At 40.2% G+C, this 20,941-nt stretch overlaps 1 protein-coding gene across 2 annotated transcripts in view; it reads left to right on the top strand.

Moving 5' to 3' along the window:
* fam168a (family with sequence similarity 168 member A) overlaps positions 1-20,941 on the top strand; it is a 138,216-nt gene that overhangs the window by 23,964 nt on the left and 93,311 nt on the right. The window lies entirely within an intron of this gene.

The following is a 20,941-nucleotide window of genomic DNA, read 5'->3' as shown; positions in this document are numbered from 1 at the left end:
CGAATGTGTTCAGGAAAGTTTCCTTCATCAGTACATAGAAGTCCCAATGAGAGAGTGTGCGATATTGGATGTACTATTAAGGAATAAGATGGCAGGTGACAGAACTTGGTAGAGAAACATTTTGCATCTAGTGACCACAATGCTGGAAGTTTCAAAATAATTATGCAAAAAGATGGATTTGGTCCATGGGTTGAGATTTTAAATTGGAGAAAGGCCAATTTTGATTGTATCAGAAATGGCAAGTGTGCATTGAGACGAGCTGTTTTCTGGCAAAGGTGTATTTGCTAAGTGGGAGACCTTCAAAAGTGTAATTTTGAAAATACGAACTTGTATGTGCTTATCAGAATAAATGGTAAAGATAACAAATGTTGGAAACCTCAGTTTTCAAGAAATATTGAGGCTCTGGTTAAGAAGAAAGGTACATAGCAGGTATAGGCAGGTAGGAACAAATGAGGTGCTTATGCAGTATGCGAAATGCAAGAGAGCGCTTAGGAAATCTGAAGGGCTAAAAGAAGACATGAAGTTGCTCTAGCAAACAACGTGAAGGCGAATCCTAAGTCCTGAGGTCCTGCTGTGTTTTTTTTTCCAAAATAAAAGCTTTAAACTATCGATGCAATGCTCCTCAGACAGGATGAAGAGGTCAATACTCCCCAATGCCATTAGGCTTTACAATTCTACTGCCAGGACTTAAGAACTTTTTAAAAGCTATTATTAATGCTTTTTGAGATAGTGATTTAGATGCATATCATATTTTTTACTGAGTTAAGTATTGTATGTAATTAGTTTTGCTACAACAAGTGTATGGGACATTGGAAAAAAAGTTGAATTTCCCCATGGGGATGAATAAAGTATCTATCTATCTATCTATCTAAACATTAACCAGGAAATTATAGGCTGGTGAACCTGACATCAGTTGTGGGAAAGTTATTGGAAAGTATTCTTAGGGACCAGATATATAAGTATTTGGATAGTTGTTGACTGATTAAGATGGTCAGCATGCCTTTGTGTGTGGTAGGTAATGTCTAACCAATCTTGAAGCTTTTTGAGGAAGTTAGCAGGAAAGTGGATGAAGACGAGGCAGTGGATGTTGCCTAAGTGGACTTCAGTAAGGCATTTGACAAGGTCCTGCATGTGAGGCTGATCAAGAAGGTTCAGTTGCTTGGCATCCAGGATGCGTAAGTAAATTGGATTAGACACTGGCTTTGTGGGAGAAGCCGAAGAAGGTTGCCTCTCTGCTGGGTCATTTTTTGTTTGTCATCTATGCCAGTCATCTGGATGGTAATGTGGTTAACTGGATCAGCAAGTTTGCAGATGACACCAAGATTGGTGGGGGAGGGGAGGTGTAGTGGACAGTGAGGAAGACCCATGGCCTGCGGAGGGATCTGCATCGGCTGAAAAATGGCCGATGGAAGTTAATGCAGACAAGTGTGAGGTTTTGCACTTTGGTAGCTACTATATGGTAGGCCTTGCACAGTGAACATAAGGGAGTGTGGTAGAACAAAGGGATCTGGGAATACAGGATCATAATTCATTGAAAGTGGTGCCACAGGAGGTAGATAGTCATAGAGAAAGCTTTCACTGGCCTTCATAAATCAATGTATTGAGTACAGGAGATCGGGACGTTGGTGAGGCCAAATTTGGAGTATTGTGTGCAGTTTTGGTTACCTACCTACAGGAAAGATGTAAACAAGGTTGAAAAGTGCAGAGAAAGTTTACAAGGATATTGCTGGGTCTGGAGGATCTGGGATATAAGGAAAGATTGAATAGGTTAGGATTGTATTCCTTAGAAAGTAGAAGACTGAGAGATTTGTTAGAGGTATACCAAATGATGAGGGGTATAAATAGGATAAATGCAAGCAGGCTTTTTCCATTGAGGTTGGGTGGGACTACAACCAGAGGTCATGGGTTAAGGGAGAAAGGGGAGCATGAAGGGAAACTTCACTCAGAAGGTCATGAGAGTTAGAATGAGTTGCTACGCATGCGAGCTTGATTTCAACGTTAGAGAGGTTTTGATAGATACATGGATAGCAAGGATATGGAGTGTAGTTTGATGGGAATAGGTAGTTTAAATGGTTTTGGCATGGAATAGATGGGCCAAATGGCCTGTTTCTGAGCTGCACTTCTCTGACTCTAATGCTACAATGTGTTGTCTACTGATGCCTTTTGTTATAGCAGACTTGTGAATAGTCCTCTTCCTCTCCTCTTCTCTCCCTCCCCTCCCCAAAGTAAGTATACAAATCACCTGAAGTTTCTTTTTCCTACTGGGAATTTGAGGTAGTATGCTTATCACTCAGTGATGTCAAATCTGACAGCATGACAGAACAAATGATCAAAATGCACAGTCTCTGTGGCCAAAGAAAATTGTGATTTGACTTTAAGAAATGTTTCCAGATATAGTGCAGAAAAGGTGATCTTTAGAAACTTGATTTGAAGAGAATACTTGCTGTAGAATTGTAAGTTTGAGCGCATCATTTTATTCTACAGAGAGGGTGTAGAACACTGGAGATTTTTAGTTGGTCTTAGTTTTACACTGTTGACTGTATGTTTGATCTCATGCACTCTACCATATCATCCTTTTATACTCGTTGCACATTGCTTAAAGCATTCTTCCTTCTCGGTGCATGAGAATTGTTGGCAAGGCTAGCATTTATTCTCCATCCTAAGCTGCATCAAAGGCAATGTTGAGCATTTGTCTTGAACCACTGCAGGGTGCCTTGTAATAGAATTCATCAATGTAAATTCCAGGATTTAGACCCATGAACAAAGAATCGGCACTTTATTTCCAAATCAGGATAAAGTTTGACATTGAATGGAACATGCAGATGGTATGCTTCTAGGTGTCCTTTGCTCTTGTTCTTTTAAAGATTACAGAACACCAGTGATTCACTGTAGCCCATTTTGTACATGGGAGATGCAATGTGCTGCTGATGAAGAGCATGAGTTTTTGATGCCAGTCAAGCAGAATGTTTTGTCTTTGTTGAATTGATCTGGTATTACTGAGTTGCATTCATCTAGGAAAGTGAGCGTCTCCTGATTACAAAACTTGAAAATTGGGAGGTCAACTTGTTGCCTTGGGAATCCTAGTAGTTAACCCAGGGGTTCCCAACCATTATTTTTAAAAATGCCATGGACCAATACCACGATGTGTTGTGGGAGTACATGGAAGATCGAAAGCAGTGAACTGGCTGTGTGCTCAGGGATGAGAGCTCGGAAAAAGCGACGCAACAGACTTTTAACACCATAAATCAGCGAGTTTGTTTGTGACACCTTGTTTTGTTATGTCTCCTCTCTCAGTGAAATGGGGACAACACTTTTTCCCTTTTTGGAGGGAGGGGGAGGGAGAGGGAGAGAGAGAGTCTGTGCTATGTCAAATGGTCACATGGTTTCCCTCCGAGAAAATCCTGCCTGATGAGCCTGTTGGAATTCTTTGAGGAGATTACAAGTAGGATAGATAAAGGGGATGCAGTGGATGTTGTATAATTGGACTTTCAGAAGGCCGTTGACAAGGTGCCATACGTGAGGCTGGCTTACCAAGTTTAGAGCAAGTTTTATAGGAAAGTTACTGACATGGTTAGAGCATTGGCTGATTGGAAGAAGGCAGTGTGTGGGAATAAAAGGATCCCTTTCTGGTTGGCTGCCAGTGACTCATGGTGTTCTGCAGGGGTTGGTGTTGGGACCACTTTTTATGTTGTATATAAATGATTCACATGATGGAATAGATGGCTTTGTTGCCAAGTTTGCAGATGATGCGAAGATTGGCGGGAGGGGGGCAGGTGGTGCTGAGGAAATGGGTAGGATACAGAAGGACTTAGGCAGATTAGGAGAATGGGCAAGAAAGTGTCAAATGAAATACAATGTTGGAAGATGCATGGTCATGCACTTTAGGAGTAGAAATAAATATGTAGACTATTTTCTAAACGTGGAGAAAATCTAAAAATCTGAGATGTGAAGGGACTTGGGAGTCCTTGTGCAGAATACCCTAAAGGTTAACTTGCAGGTTGAGTCCGTAGTGAGGAAGGCAAATGCCATGTTAGCATTTATTTCAAGAGGTCGAGAATACAAGAAGAAAGATGTGATGCTGAGGCTTTATAAGGCACTAGTGAGGCCTCACCTTGAGTATTGTGAACTGTTTTGGGCCCCTCATCTTAGAAAAGATGTGCTGGCATTGGAGAGGTTCCAGAGGAGGTTCACAAGGATGATTCCAGGAATGAAAGGGTTATTGTACGAGGAACGTTTGGTGGCTCTGGTTCTGTACTCGCCGGAATTCAGAAGAATGAGGAGAGATCTCATTGAAACCTTTTGAATGTTGAAAGGCCTAGACAGAGTAGATGTGGAAAGGATTTTTCCCATGGTGGGAGAGTCTAGGACAAGAGGGCACAGCCTCAGGATAGAGAGCTCCCTTTCAAAACAGAAATGCGGAGAAATTTCTTTAGCCAAAGGGTGGTGAATTTGTGGAATCTGTTGCCATATGCAACAAATTTGGAAGCCAGATTGTTGGGTGTAATTAAGGCAGAGATTACTAGGTTCTTGATTGGACATGTCATCAAAGGTTATGGGGAGAAGACCAGGAACTGGGGTTGAGCAGGAGATTTTTTTTTTCAAAAAAAGGATCAGCCATGATTGAATGGCATAACAGACTTGATGGGCCAGAGGCATCATTCTGCTCCTATATCTTATGGAATGAGTAGTCTTTGGCGTACTGCAAGTCTGTGTCTTTATTGATACTTTGCTGCATGTTTGAGTGCTCAGTGGATGGCGCTGATCCTTTTTTGCTGGTGGGGGGGTTAATGCTCTGCTGCTTATGCATGGGAGGGGGGAGTTTGGGGGGCTTTGGGGTTCTAACATTTAACTGTCATTCATTCTTTGGGCACTCTTTTTTGTGGATGTTTGCAAAGAAGAATTTCAGGATGTATATTGTATACATTTCTCTGACATTAAATATACCTGTTGAATACCATTAAGCAAGAAGTCTGTTGGCCCCAGGTTGAGAACCCCTGTTCTAAACACTTGTGTTTTAGCCAGTGTTAATGTGCCCTCCTTTTGATCAGATTTACCAGGACTTGACACATTTGGCCAATTTTGCCTTAATAATAAAATTGCCTTGTATCTAGAATTAAGCTGTTTTGACCATATTTATAAAGATTCTATTAAATTTCAGAGCCATATGCTCCTGTTCCACATTGTAGGTTTTTGGAAGTTTTATAGGTACACAGGAATAAACTAACTGCAATAGGGATGTAGCCTTATAAACTGGCTTATTATTATTGTCATGTAGATAGATAAATAGATACTTTATTCATCCCCATGGGGAAATTCAACATTTTTTCCAATGTCCCATACACTTATTGTAGCAAAACTAATTGCGTACAATACTTAACTCAGTAAAAATATGATATGCATCTAAAATCACCCTCTCAAAAAGCATTAATAATAGCTTTTAAAAAGTTCTTAAGTAGTTTACTTAAATACATTGAGTCCTATCTTACTCCTGGCGGTTGAATTGTAAAGCCGAATGGCATTGGGGAGTATTGATCTCTTCATCCTGTCTGAGGAGCATTGCATCAATAGCAACCTGTCGCTGAAACTGCTTCTCTGTCTCTGGATGGTGCTATGTAGAGGATGTTCAGGGTTTTCCATAATTGACCGTAGCCTACTCAGCGCCCTTCGCTGTGCTACCGATGTTATACTCTCCAGTACTTTGCCCACGACAGAGCCCGCCTTCCTTACCAGCTTATGCCAAAATACTGTGAAAAGTTTTGTTTTGCATGCCATCTAGTCAGATCACCATGGCCCCTCAGCACCACCTCTTTGGTCAAGAAAGCACAACGGTGTCTCCACTTCCTAAGGAGATTGAGGTGAGCGAGGCTCCTCCTCACCTCACGCTGATTTTTAACCAATTTTTACAAGAGCACCATCAATAATGTCCTGCTTAGCTGCATCACTGCCTGGTGTGAGTATTGACTGCAAGTCCCTAAAAGGATTGTGAGGACTGCTGAGAGGATCATCAGGGTGTCTGTTCCACCCACTGGACATATTTATCATGAGCACTGCATACACAGGACCTTAGCGTTGTCAGAGATCCTTCCCATCCATCTGACAATCTCTTTGACCCTCTACCATCAGGCCAGAGATATCATAGCATTTGGAACTGTTAAATTGGAAGCAGCTGCTTCTCCCAGGCTGTAAGACTGCTGAACTCCTTGCCACCATCCTGGTCTCATCACATGAAGTGCCAGTGGAGTTGTACTGTGTACTTTGTAAACTTGTATATGCACCTTTTTACTTTATTTGACATGTGTGAGTTATAGGTACTGTTCTACAACTTGGTCTGGAGGAATGTTTTATTTGTACATATCAAAGACCCCTTCCATACTTGTCATTCTTTCTTCTCCACCTCCCTGTCAGGCAAAATATACAAAAGCTCAAAAATGTATGTTACCAGATTCCAGGCTAGCTTCTATCCCACTGTTATAAACCTTTTGTGTGGATATACAAAATGTGCATGGTTCAATTAACGATAAAGTTGAACTTGAAAGCATAAGTACATCACGATAGTACACAAGGGAAAGCAGAATATACTTTTACAGTTACAGGGAACGTCCAGTGTAGGTAGACAAATAAGGTGTAGGGCTTGAGCTTATTGAAGCGGCAGAGCCCAGTCCAAGAGTAAGGAATGACCCGTTGTTTGGCTGATTAAAGTGCTGGGTCAGATTGAAAAGTTCGGGGTATTGGGGCCAGAGGAGAGGGACTGGCTAGCGTTCAGCTTGCTGCTCGTGAGGTCTGCTCGTCTGTGCTGTATTGAGGCTGTGGCCTACAATTAACAAGTTCATGGATTGGCTGTGACTGACTTTGAGGCTGTGGACTCACTTTTGTGAACTTCAGTTCTGAGTGTTATTTGCTTGCTTTTATTGTTTGCACAATGTTACTTTTTTCTTGCACCTTAAGTGTTTGCCTGTCTTTTTTGGGTTCTGTTGGGTTTCTGTTTTGTGGCTGTCTAAGGTGGTGAATCTCAAGGTTGTATATAGTTATACTTTGATAATAAATTTACTTTCAGCCTTGAAGGTGCAAGAGATGTGATAAGGTACATTGAAAGATTGAGCTCATCTTTAGCGTATGATAGCGATACAAAAGTCTTATAACAGTGAGCTAGAAGCTATCCCTGGAGACTGGTGATGCATGTTTTTGAACTTTTGTATCTTCTGCCTGACAGGAGGGGGGAGAAGAAAGAATGATGAGTATGGGAGGGGTCTTTGATTATGTCAGAATCAGGTTTATTACCACCGGCATGTGTCATGAATTTTGTTAACTTAGCAGCAGTTCAATGCAATACATGATATGGAAGCAGAAGAAAAAAATAAATAAATTACAGTATATGCATATTGAATAGATAAAAAATTGTTCAAAAACTGAAATAATATATATTCAAGTGAGGTAGTGTTCATGGGTTCAATGTCCATTTTAGGTATCAGATGGCAGAGGGGATGGCTGAGTGTGTGCCTTCAGGCTTCTGTACCTCCACCTGATGGTAATAATGAGAAAAGGGCATGCCCAGGGTGCTGGGGGTCCTTAATAATGGAAGGTGCCTTTCTGAGATGCTGATCCTCGAAGATGTGCTGGGTACATTGTAGGCTAATACCCAAGATGGAGCGGACTGAATTTACAACCTCTGGAGCTTCTTTCAGTCCTGTTCAGTAGTTCCCCCCCCCCCCCCCCCAATACCAGACAGTGATGCAGCCTGCCAGAATGTTAGCTGTTTTCCAAGGCAGTGGGGTGTGTAGACCGTGTCAATGGAGGGGAGGCTGTTTTTTTGTGATAGATTTGCTTGTGTTCACAACTCTGCCATTTCTTGCTGTCTTCAGCCAAGCAGTTGTCACACAACACTACGATGCTCTCTATGGTGCATAGGCTTCTATGTAGTTAGACTAGGATAAACTTTTGGTGACATTCACTGCTAGGATCTTGAAGCTATCAGCCATGTCCACCTCAGTACCATTAATACAGACAGGTACCGTAGATTCCGGACTACAGAGCGCACCTGATTAAAAGCCGCTGGCTCTAATTTTAGAAATAAAATCAATTTTTTACTTGTAAAGGCCGCACCGGATTTTCGGCCGCAGGTGTCCCACGTTGTAATATGAGATATTTACACAGAAAGATATTACACGTGAGGATTTTTTAACTTTTAATTAAATCCATATGGTAACAAAAACAAATACATATTGCAAATGCTTTTTTTCGAACCGTGCCCGTAACGCGGCTACTTTTAAATATACGTTGCGTATACTTCTTTACTGAACAACATTCCAATATCTCCTAATGACTGGTAAAAAATATATATACTGCAGCCTACCAGGAAAAGTTATTGATCGCCTTTAACTTAAAAGCAGCGTTTTGGCTCCGCCGCTCCCCCCCTCCTTTCCGTTTATCGCAAACTGGTATCCCACAAGACGCGGCGAAACCGGGTGTGACGTCATAGCATCCTGCGATGTAGTACAGAAAACAAATATAGTTAAAACTCTTCTAACTTTAACTAGAAAATGAATTACTAAGCGAAAATATTATAAACTAAATAACTGCCATAAAGGCAGCACAATGCTTTTCTTCGAGTGTTTTCCATGTTGATGAGGGTGAGTACAAATGACTGATTTACAATAATTTAATTGTGAAAGTGCGCTTGATTTATCGTACAATTTCATTGGACCTCTGTGAACTACTCATCAATTTTATTGGTCTACTGTTACGAGGCAAAATGTTTACGAGGCGGCATGAAAAAAAATAATGCATTAGCCGCTCCGTATTAAAGGCCGCAAAGTTCAAAGCAGTTCAAAATGTGGGAAAAAAGTAGCGGCTTAAAATCCGGAATCTACGGTATATATTCTGCCCTGCTTGAATTCTATGACAAGCTCTTGTTTTAAAGATATTGAGGGAAACTTTTTATAGCTTCTGCATCCATAATCTCAGCTGTTTATCACGTACAAATTGAATGTTTTTTTTCCTTTTTTAAAAACTTTTTTTATTGCATTTTCAGATAATTACAGAATGAAAGAATGTGAAAAAAAGTATATTGCCCTTCCCCCCCTCCCCCCTAACATCCCTATAGAAAAAAAAAAGAGAGTGCCTGGATATTGGAAGATCTCCACATGCTCCACGGAGTTCATAATAACTTTAGTATATATAATTATTTCTTTCCCCAAGTAACCAATTATTTCATCTTCAGAGCAGCTATATATTTAATCCTGCCTTTTGTAAATAAGGGCGCCAAATTTTCAAAAATGTTTCATATTTATCTCTTAAATTATAAGTAATTTTTTCAAGTGGAATACAGCCATAAATTTCTTTCTTCCAACAATCTATACTTAAATATGTATCCGATTTCCAGGTAACTGCAATAGCTTTTTTGGCTACTGCCAATGCAATTTTTATAAATTCTTTCTGATACTTATTCAATTTGGGTTTCGGTTTTATCCCTTCAATATCACCTAGTAAAAATAATATTGGATTATGTGGAAGTTGTGTTCCAATAATTTGTTCCAATAAAACTCTTAAATTTGTCCAAAAAGGTTGAATTTTAGAACAAGACCAAGTAGAATGTAAAAAAGTACCAATTTCTCGGTTACATCGGAAACACTGTTCAGATAAATTTGGGTTAATGTTTTTTTTTCCTGTAGTGGTTTAGACCTTAGGAGGCTGAGATGGATTGACTGGCATGTAGAGTTGAAGATGGTTGTAAATGCCTGTTTGTTCTTGCCACTCAAATCTGAGTCTCCTTATTTAAAAGAATATTAATGAGTAGGAAACATTTTGGAGAGGGCTTGCTGGAGATGCCTGCAATGGGTGGGTTGCCTTGAAATGTTGAACAGACTAGGGTGTATCAGCTGAAGTTCAAAAGTGTGAGAGGGATCTTAATTGAGATGCAAAATCTTATGCAATCTTGCCAGGGTGGACGTGGCAAGGGATTGCATCTTGAGAATCTAGAGCTAAAAGGCACTAATTAAACCGTTAATCATTTAAAAATTAAAGATCTTTTGATCGTTATTGAGTAATGTAATCAATAATGAGTATAAAATACTTTAATGAGTAGCACTTTAAAGATTAGCTTTATTTGTCACATGTACATTGAAACATATAGTGGAGTGCATCGTTCGTGTCAACAACCAACAGAAAAACAAGCCCACATTTAGTCCACAACGTGTAATTTTGTTTTCTGAATGTTGTGAATCTTTGGAAATCCTTTCCTCAAACGGCATGTAGGAGCCTTTGTATTTTTTAAGTCTGATTCAGAAAAGCAAGGAGTTGAAGGGTTATATTAGGCAGGTGAATGTGGAGCAGTAATCAGATTAACCATGATTTTATTGAATGGCAGAATGGGCTTGAACTAACTTGTAAGTTAATTTTCTCCATTGTTAATTTTCATTGATTTGACACATCCTTTAACGTTGAGATTTTCAGCTCTCATTCATTTTTATTCAGAGGATGGTACCTGTATTGAATGAGTTGGCAACAGAAGAGGTTCAGTCAGGTACAATAGAAACTTGGACATTTTGGGCCAAGACCCGTCATCAGGACAGGTGTACTTAGTGGTCACTGAGTGGATATACCTGTAGAAAAGGTTTTAAAGGATATTGACCAGGTATGTGGGACACCTTTGATGAGACCACTTAGGCCAAAGTGCCTATGTCTGTGCTGTAAGACAATGACTATAACTGACTGCAGAGTTGTAATTCGATCCATTGGTTTCAGGGCCTTTAGTTCTATTTTTAGTTCTATGATTGTCACTGTTCTTTTGGGCTATGTAGACATTGTGCTTTTTTTCCTTAGCCCCATTGTTGCTTTCCACCATTAGCGGGCCTTGAAGCTTGAGGCTGCATTTCCTTCCACAGACCCCTCAGTTAATGGTAAGGCTCATTGGCATAAAAAAAAAAGTTGGGAACCCCTGCCATAGAGGCAATTAAGTAAGACTGAGCGCATGGTTTTTGGATGAGAAATTAACTTGAAACCTCTTGGTCAGCCCTGATTGGCTTTATTTGAAGAGTGAGAAAGTTCTTCCAGATCCTGACTGTTCTTTCCTCGATAAACAAGGCTGTGAGGACAGGTTTTCCTTATAAAAATTTTTTAATGAGATATTACCATGATAAATCTGATTTCTCAAATTTCCTGTATTATAACAGAAAAGCAAAAGCACTTCACTAGATGCAAAGCAAGTAATATATTCTGACCATGCAGTACACTTAATGTAAACTTTGAAATTTAATGAAAATTAAATAACTGTATTTCAAAGAACTCTTAAATAGGCTGTTACTGCTATGGTTGCAGTCCTGTATTCTAGACATTCTAGCCAGAGCATCAGCTCCGTCAAGCACTCTTGTTTGTGTTAACTCATTCTTGTGGATCTATCCTCCTCAATAGCTTGTTGGATGGTCCCTTCTAAAGATTAGGTTAGCGAATCTGTTTCCTTCTTGAAGTCATATATATCTTTCCTTCAGCATTGACACTAAAATCGTAGCTCTCCAAGTATGCTTTCTTCAGAACTGTTTCAAGTGCAGCAAGATTTCTGTAGGAAAGGCACAGTTTTCTATTTATCAAGCTACTTTGATAAAACTGAATTTAACTATTGAGTTGATACCATTTAAAACAAGGGCTTTAGTCTGGGCAAACTGCAACCTTATGAAGTCAATATTGAAATCTCCAGCCTCTGGTCATCACAATTGGTAATTTTTGTTGCAAATCATTTTTATAATATTGGCTGCCTTTCCCACCTCCGCCCCCCATTGATATGCCAATGACTTGTTATTGAAATACATAAAACTTTCCCCCTCTCAGTAACAACTAATTCACATAGCAAACCTGGCCTGACCCTTTTACAGATATTCATTTTGTCCTGTTTCTCTTGCCCACTTTCTCTGCAACCTGGACTATGTTTTCTCTCTCTTCAGATAATGGTTTTCAACTGAATCATTAACTCTTTCTGTTGTGTTTTATTGGCAGCATTTTCTGTTTCTTGTCTGAGATTCCGGTATTAGTACTGACAGTAAATCATTTGAAATGGCAATTGGTCAGAAACATAGAAAACCTACAGCACAATACAGGCCCTTTGGCTCTCAAAGTTTTGCTGAATATGTCCCTTCCTTAAAAATTACTAGGCTTACCTATAGCCCTCTATTTTACTAAGCTCCATGTACCTATCCAAAAGTCTCTTAAAAGACCCTATTGTATCTGCCTGCACCACTGTTGCCGGCAGCCCATTGCATGCACTCACCATTCTCTGAGTAAAAAAACTTACCCCTGACATCCCCTCTGTACCTACTCCCCAGCACCTTAAAACTGTGTCCTCTTATGGCAAACATTTCAGCCCTGGGAAAAAGCCTCTGACTATCAGTGCTTCTCATTTTTTACACCTCTGTCAGATCACCTCTCATCCTTCGTCGCTCCAAGGAGAAAAGGCCGAGTTCACTCAACCTATTCTCATAAAGCATGCTTCCCAATCTAGGCAACATCCAGGATTGTGGACTTGGGATAGAAAATCATTGTTTTAGTTCAATAACAAAATAGGCTTATGAAGCTATATAACCATCAAGTGTTTTTTTTTTCAGTTTTGTTAACCTGTTGAATACCTAGAAAGGAAAAAGTTTTGAAAGCTGTTGACTGTGATAAGCCCAAGTTTTTGTTTCATCACCAAACTCTGTATGAACGCTGATCACTCAACGATAAATTGGCTTCATAAAGGTATATTAAGCCCTTAATGTTTAAAATTTTTTGTTGGTGTAATGTTTAAAGACACATGGTCAAATTGAGCTTAACCCTGATAAATGTTTTCTAACTTAGAAAATGATCGTTTAGAATATTTAGAATTCTAGTGAACAGACAATAAAATAGATTATGAAAATAACCTAACACAAAATATAAAAGACAGCAAAAGTTTTTACAATTAGTTTTATAATCATTTATAAAGCAGAAAAGAGTAGCTAAAGTGAACATGGGCCCCTTGAATGATGTGAAATGGAAATGGCTAAGGGTTTGAATGTCAGTCTTTTACGTGGTGGACATGCCTAAAGTGCCAAAGATACATGTTGTGGATGAGATGGGAGGTGAGGACCTCCACAATTGCTACCACTAAACAGGTGGTGCTGAGCAAACTAATGGACCTGACAGACGACAAGTTCCCTGGGCCTGATGAAATGCATTTTTAGGGGACTGAAAGAAATGGTAGAATTTATAGTAGAGGCGTTTGTGATAATTTACCAAAATGCTCTGTGTTCTAGGTAGGTCCTGATGAGTTGGAAGATGGTGAATGCCATATCACTTTTTTAAAAAAAAATAATGTAGGCAAGATGCAGGTATCTATAGGTCAGTTAGCTCGATGTCTGTAGTTGGGGGAAAAATGTTTGAAGGGGTCATTAAGAATGAAATAGCAAGACATCTGAATAGAAGTGGTTCCATCAGACAAGACACAGCTTGGACAAACTTAGAGGAGTTCTCTGAGGATATAACAAACATAGTGGATAAATGGTAACAGGTGTATGTTATGTGCTTGGATTTCCAGAAGTTGTTTTATAAAGTGCTGCATAAAAGAGATCATAAGGTAAGGATGCATGGAATTGGGAGTAATATATTAACATGGATAAAGGATTGGTTAACTAATAAAGGCAGAGAGTTAGGATAAGTGGGTGTTTCTCTTGTTGGCAATTAGTTGTGAGCACAGTGCTTCAGGAGTCAGTACTAGGCTTGCAATTGTTCACAATATACTTTAGTGATTTGGAAGCGATGACTGAGTGTAGCATATCGAAGTTTGCTGATGACACCAAATTGGGTGGAAAAGCAAATTGTGCTGAGGACGTGGAGAGTCTGCAGAGAGATGGATGGGTTGAATAGGCAAGGGTTGGGCAGATGGAGTGCTATGTTTGTAAATGTGACGTCATCCACTTTGGAAGAAAATGTGGAAGGTCAGATTATTACCTAAGTGGCATAACACTGCTGCATGCTTTTGTGCAGGGTGACTCGGGAGTCACATCCCTTAATATCTACAGAGATGATCATGAGACTGGCAATTCCAGACAACACTGGTATTAAAATAGGAGGAAGAACCATCAGAGACTTGAGATGCGCAGATGATACAGCCCTGCTAGCCACAACAGAAGAATACCTACAATCACTACTCAATAATGTTGCAAAAGTCTCTGCTGAATTTGGATTGCTGATAAATGGCAAAAAGACCAAAGTTATGGTGATAAGCAAAGCTGCAATTCAAGCTGACATCTACATCGGAAATGACAAGATCGAACAAGTGTCCACCTTTGTATACCTTGTTGCAGAACTAAATGACACAAAAGGAAATCAGGTGAAGGTAAGCAATGGCATGCACAAGCACTACCAAACTCTGGAACATCTGGAAAGATAGATCTGTGAGCACTGACACCAAGATACGCCTCCTCAAGAGTCTCATCTGGACAATAGTCCTATATGGCTGTGAAACATGGACCGTAAAAGCAGCTAATTTGGACACGTCTCAAGAACTGATGACACACTGGAATGCACTGTGCTTGAAGGCAGAGTAGAAGGAAGCCACTCCTGAGGCAGACAGAGGACAACCTGGATCAACAACTTCAAGAAGTGGACCAGAAATGCAAGAGGTTTGACTGCCGACAGATCACAGTGGAAGAAAGTGGTTGCCGAGGCTCTGGCAGTGTATGGCACATGATGATGATGACTTGGAAGTAGTGGTGTATGAATTGCAAAAGGTTGATTTGCAGGTGCAACAGATCATCAGGAAGACAATTGCAATGTGGCTGTCATTGCTAGAGGGACTGATTTTAAGACCAGGGAGGTATAGCTGCAACTATGCAAGGTACTAGTGAGGCTGCACCTAAAATACTGCATGTAGTTTTGGTCTCTTTATTGGAGAAAAGTTATATTGGCTTTGACATGGTGCAGTTCTGTCAAGTTGATTCTGAAGATGGGTTAGTCTATGAGGAAAGATTGAGTCGCTTGGGACCGTACTTGATGAAATTGAGAAGAATGATGGGGGATTTTGTAGAACATACAAGATTATGAAAGCGATAGATAAGAGGCAGGAAAGTTGTTTCCACTGTATATGACACTAGAGCTAGGAGAATGCCTACAGGGAGTAAATTAAGGATGGAAGCTAGAAGGAAATGCTTTTCTCAGAGAATAATGAATCTGTGGAATTATTTGCTCAGGGAAGCAGTAGAGGCTGCTGTATTCAATATATTTAAGACATTTTGCATAGTAGAGGAGTTGAAGGTTTTTGGGGGAGGGGGAGAAACAGATAGGTGCAACTGAGTTCACAGCTGGTTCAGCCATGATCTTATTGAATAGCAGAGCAGACTTGACAGGCTAGACGACTCCTATTTCTTATGATCATGATCTCACTGAAGAGAAGATTTAATTGAAACGAACATTCTTGAAGGATTTTGACAACGTAGATATTCTTGAGGGAGAATCTCAAATTATGACAGATGAAGTGACATTTTATTTGAGAGTCACGAGTCTTTGGAACTTAAAAGGATTGTGGAAGCAGTCTGAATATTTTTTAAGAATGAGATTAATAGAGATTTGCTAAGCAGTTGAATGTGAAGTTGTTTGCAGTCACATTGACCTTAACTTGCTAAATTGTGAAGAAACTTGAGGTTAAGGGGCCCTGTGCTAATTTGTATATTTATAGATACCCCATCCAACTCTGTTTATTGCACTTTCAATAGCTGGAAAGAAGGGGAATGGGTTTGTAGAGTGTGATAACTATTTGCTTTAAAAAAAAGCTTAAACCTGTATTCCTGAATGGTGATCTTGAAGTGTGAACCAAAAGGGTCATGATGAGATGGATTTTCTACTAATAGGAAAAACTTGATGAGGGGACATAGCTTTAAGTTTTGTTCTTCACCTTGTAACTAAGGTGAATGGGAATTTCCCAATTGTAATAAATCTCTGGAAGGCTTCACCTCGGGTATTCAAAGAGGTAGATACTGTACGGTGCAAAAGGCTTAGACGTTAAAATTATGTAAAACAAAGATGCTTTCAAAAATAAACAGTAAAAAATCTAAATCAAGTCAATATTTGGTGTGACCATCCTTTGCCTTTAAAACTACATCGATTCTCTTTGGTACTGTGTCATGCAGCTTTATAAGAAAATCAGCTGGTCGGTTGTTCCAAGCATCTTGGGGGGGACTTGCCATAGCGCTTCTGTAGTGTTTGACTGTCTTGCTTGTTTCTCTCTCTCTGGTTAATCCTAGATAGCTTCAATGACGTTGAGATCAGGACTCTGTGGAGATTATACCATCTATTGCAGAAGTTCTTGTTTTTTTTTCTGTTGAAGATAGTTCTTTATAACTTTGGCCATGTGTTTGGGATCATAGTCCTGCTGCAGAATTAAGTTGGGATTGATCAGATCCCTCCCTGATGGTATTGCGTGATGGATGAGAATCTGCTTGTACTTCTCAGCATTGAGCATTCTATTAATTTTGACCAGATCATCAACTCCATTTGCAGAAATGCAGTCCCAAACACGAAGGGAGCATCCACTGTGCTTCACTGTTGGCTGCAGTCACTCAATTATGTAGTGCTCTTCAGTGCATCTACTGTCAAACTGCCATCAAAATTTTGACTAGTCAGTCCAGTGCACTTGCCGCCATTATTCAGCACCCCAGTATTTATGTTTTTGTGCATAGGTGAGTCTCTTGGCTCTGTTTCCACTTTGAAGGAATGGTTTTTTGGCAGCAACTCTTCTCTGAAGACCACTTCTGACTAGACTTCTCTGGACTGTGGTGGGATGTACTTGGGTTCCAGTTAGTTCAGAGCTGATAGCAGTGCTAGACTACTTCCAATTTAGAAAGGACATCAGTTTGATTTATTTCTGTTTTGCTTTCAGTTAATTCGTTTAGTTTTTTAAACTCATTATGTCATTGATCATTAGCACCTGTTTGTTACCTTTGTTTAATCAGGCACTGGGCTATATACCTACAAAGTAATCAAATTTATATTTGAAAATTGGTCTGTTACTTTATATTACTTTAACGAAAAACAAAAAATCTAAATTTGGAAAATGTTTGAAAACCTAAAATTTGCTCTTCTGACACACTAATGCAGAAGACAAAAATCTAAAGTTCAAAGTACATTTATCAAATTATGTATAGTATATACAACCTTGAGATGTCTCCTTAAAGGGAGCCACAAAACAATGAAATCTAATTGAACCCACTAAAAAGAAAGACAATGCAGAAAAAAACTGTGCAAACAATAAAAGTAAATAAATAACATTCAGAACTGAAGTTCACGAAAGTGAGTCTACAACTGCAGTCAATTCAGAAGCCCGTTAATTATAGGCCACAGACTCAGTTCAGCGCAGAGATGAGTAAACTTTGAAGAACAAGTTAAACACTATACCTTTGGCCCCGACATCCTGACCTTTTCAGTCTGGCCCGACACTTAAATCAGCCAAACAATGCGCTGTTCCTCATTTTTCTATAAATCAAAATTTATATTAAAAAAGCTAGGATGTCTAAGACTTTTTTGCACACTTCTGTAACTTTTGAAATTGTAGAGCAATACGGAACTGGCACAAGATTTGTTGAGATGTATGATAATGATAGTGGGGAAGGCCTGAGTGACAAGATGGCCTACTTCAATTTTGTGGTGTCAATTGTTTGACATTCTGTTTAAATACTAGCACTAGAGTTTATACTGTTTTTACTCCATTTCCAGCTGATGTTGGAAGATGCTGCTTAATGCATCAGCTGCTTAATTCAAACTAAGTTGATCTGAACTTGTGCTTGTTCTAGTTTCATGATAATAGTTGAGTAGATTGCTTAGTGTTGGGTCCTATAATTTTGAGATGTATTTAGTAGTAATACTTCCAAAGAAATTCAGTTATCCAAAATTAAATGAATGAAATGAAAAAAGGGAAAGATTGTTGCAAACAAAAGAAAATCTGCATGTGCTGGAAATTCGAGCAGCACACAGAATTTGCTGGAGGAATTCAGCAAGCTAGGCAGGAGATATAGTGGGGAGCATAGTCGACATTTTGGGTGGAAACCCTTCAGCAGGGTTGGAGGAAAATAAGCTGAGAAGTAGATTTGAAAGATGGGGGGAGAAGAGAGAAACACTAATTGATAGGTGAAACTTGGAGAGGGAGGGATGAAGCAAAGAGCTAGAAAGTTGATTAGTGAAAGAGACAGAAGGCCATGGAGATAATGTGCGAAGGAAAAGGGGATTGTTGCAGTCTTGTTAAACAGCTTACTCAATCCAGGGGATACCATTTAAAGGTGGTATCTAGGTGTATCTAGTTTTGAATGAACATGTTTTCTAGAATGCTGTAACTATTCATATCCAACAGTTTACATATGTATTATTTATGTTCCCGGAATCATCCATGTTAACCTCCTCTGGACCCTCTCCATTGCCAGCACATCTTTTCTCAGATGATGAGCCCAGTAGTGTTCACAATACACAAGATGAGGCCTCACCTGTGCCTTATAAAGCATCAGGACCTCTTCAAATGAATGCCAGCATTCCTCTCCACTGACTCAACCTGCAAGTTAGCCTTCAGGATGTTCTGCACAAGGACTCCCAAGTCCCTTTGAATCTCAGATTTTTGGATGTTCTCCCAAAACCCTGTGTGGCCAAGTGGTTAAGGCGTTGGACTAGCAATCTGAAGGTTGTGAGTTCGAGCCCCAACTGAGGCAGCGTGTTGTCTCCTTGAGCAAGGCACTTAACCACACACTGCTCCAGTCCACCCAGCTGAAAATGGGTACCGGCAAAATGCTGGGTGTTAACTGGCCTGATGAGCCTATAAGGCTCAGGACAGACTTTAACTTTCCCAGAAGTCTGCACCTTTATTTCTACTACTAAATTGCATGACCATGCATTTTCTAACATTGTATTTCATTTGCCACTCTCTTGACAATTCCCTTAATCCATCCTAAGTCCTTCTGTGGCCTCCCTGTTTCCTCAGCACTACCTGCTGCTCCACCAATCTTCATAACCTCTGCAAACTTGACAATGAAGCCTTCTATTCCATACACCTAAATCATTAATATATAGCATAAAAAGAAGTGTCCCAACACTGACCCCTATGGAACTCCACTGATCAGTAGCAACTAACCAGAAAAGAATTCTTTTATTCCCGCTCACTGCCTCCTACCAGTCAGCCAATGCTGTAACCATGCCAGTAACTTTGCTGTAATGCCATGGTAAACAGCTTCATGTGTGGTACCTTGTCAAAGGCCTTCTGAAAGTCCAAATATACAACATCCACTGCATCCTCATTATCCATCCTACGTGTATCTTCTCAAAGAATTCCAGCAGGTTTGTCAGAAAGATTTTCCCTGAAGGAAACCATGCTGACTTTGTCCTATCTTGTCCTGTATAACCAAATACTCTGTAACCTCATCTATAACAATTGACTCCAGCATCTTCCCAACCACTGGGGTTGGGCTAACTGGTCAATAATTTCCTTTCTGCTGAATTCTTCCTTTCTTGAGGAGTGCAGTGACATTTGCAATTTTCCAATCCTCTGGCACTATGAGAGAGTCCACTGATTTTTTTTTTTGTTGAAAGAATGTGACTAATGCCTTCACAATCTCTCCCGCTACTTCTTTCAGAACTCCAGGGTGCAATTTACAGCGGACTGAAAAGCTTGAGCATGTAGATATTAAGGAAGAGGATGTGCTGGAGCTTTTGGAAAGCATCAAGTTAGATAAGTCACCGGGACTGGACGAGATGTACTCCAGGCTACTGTGGGAGGCGAGGGAGGATATTGCTGAGCCTCTGGCAGTGATCTTTGCATCATCAATGGGGGCGGGAGAGGTTCCGGAGGATTGGAGGGTTGTGGGTGTTGTTCCCTTGTTCAGGAAAGGGCGTAGAGATAGCCCAGGAAATTATGGACCAGTGGGTCTTTCTTCGGTGGTTGGTAAGTTGATGGAGAAGATACTGAGAGGCAGGATTTATGAACATTTGAAGAGGCATAATATGATTAGGAATAGACAGCATAGCTTTGTCAAAGGCAGGTTGTGCCTTATGAGCCTGATTGAATTTTTTGAGGATGTGACTGAACACATTGAAGGTACAGCAGTCAATGTAGTGTATATGGATTTCAGCAAGGTGTTTGATAAGGTACCCCATGCAAGGCTTGTTGAGAAATTAAGGAGGCATGGGATCCAAGGGGACATTGCTTTGTTGATCCAGAACTGGCTTGCCCACAAAAGGCAAAGAGTGGTTGTCGATGGGTCATATTCTGCATGGAGGTCTGTGACCAGTAGTGTGCCTCAGGGATCTGTTCTGGGACCCCTACTCTTCGTGATTTTTATAAAGGACCTGGATGAGGAAGTGGAGGCATGGTTAGTAAATTTGCTGATAACACAAAGGTTGGGGGTGTTGTGGATAGTGTGGAGGGCTGTCAGAGGTTACAGCAGGACATTGATAGGATGCAAACTGGGCTGAGAAGTGTCAGATGGAGTTCAACCCAGATAAATGTGAGGTGGTTCATTTTGGTAGGTCAAATATGATGACAGAATATAGTATTAATGGTTAGACTCTTGGCAGTGTGGAGGATCATAGGGATCTTGGGGTCTGAGTCCATAAGATACTCAAAGTTGCTGCACAGGTTGACTCTCGTTAAGAAGGCATACAGTGCATTGGCCTTAAACTCAATCCCATGATTGAACAGCCAAGAGGTAATGTTGCAGCTGTATAGGACCCTGGTCAGACCCCACTTGTACTGTGCTCAGTTCTGGTCGCCTCACTACAGGAAGGATGTGAAAACCATAGAAAGGGTGCAGAGGAGATTTACAAGGATGTTGCCTGGATTGGGGAGCATGCCTTATGAGAATAAGTTGAGTGAACCCAGCCTTTTCTCCTTGGGGTGACAGAGGATGTGAGGTGATCTGATAGAGATGTATAAGATAATGAGAGGCATTGTGTCAATAGTCAGAGA

This window comes from Hemitrygon akajei, chromosome 4 (assembly GCF_048418815.1).
Source record: "Hemitrygon akajei chromosome 4, sHemAka1.3, whole genome shotgun sequence".
In the NCBI taxonomy this organism is placed as follows: domain Eukaryota; kingdom Metazoa; phylum Chordata; class Chondrichthyes; order Myliobatiformes; family Dasyatidae; genus Hemitrygon; species Hemitrygon akajei.
This window is presented reverse-complemented; position numbering and strand designations above follow the sequence as displayed.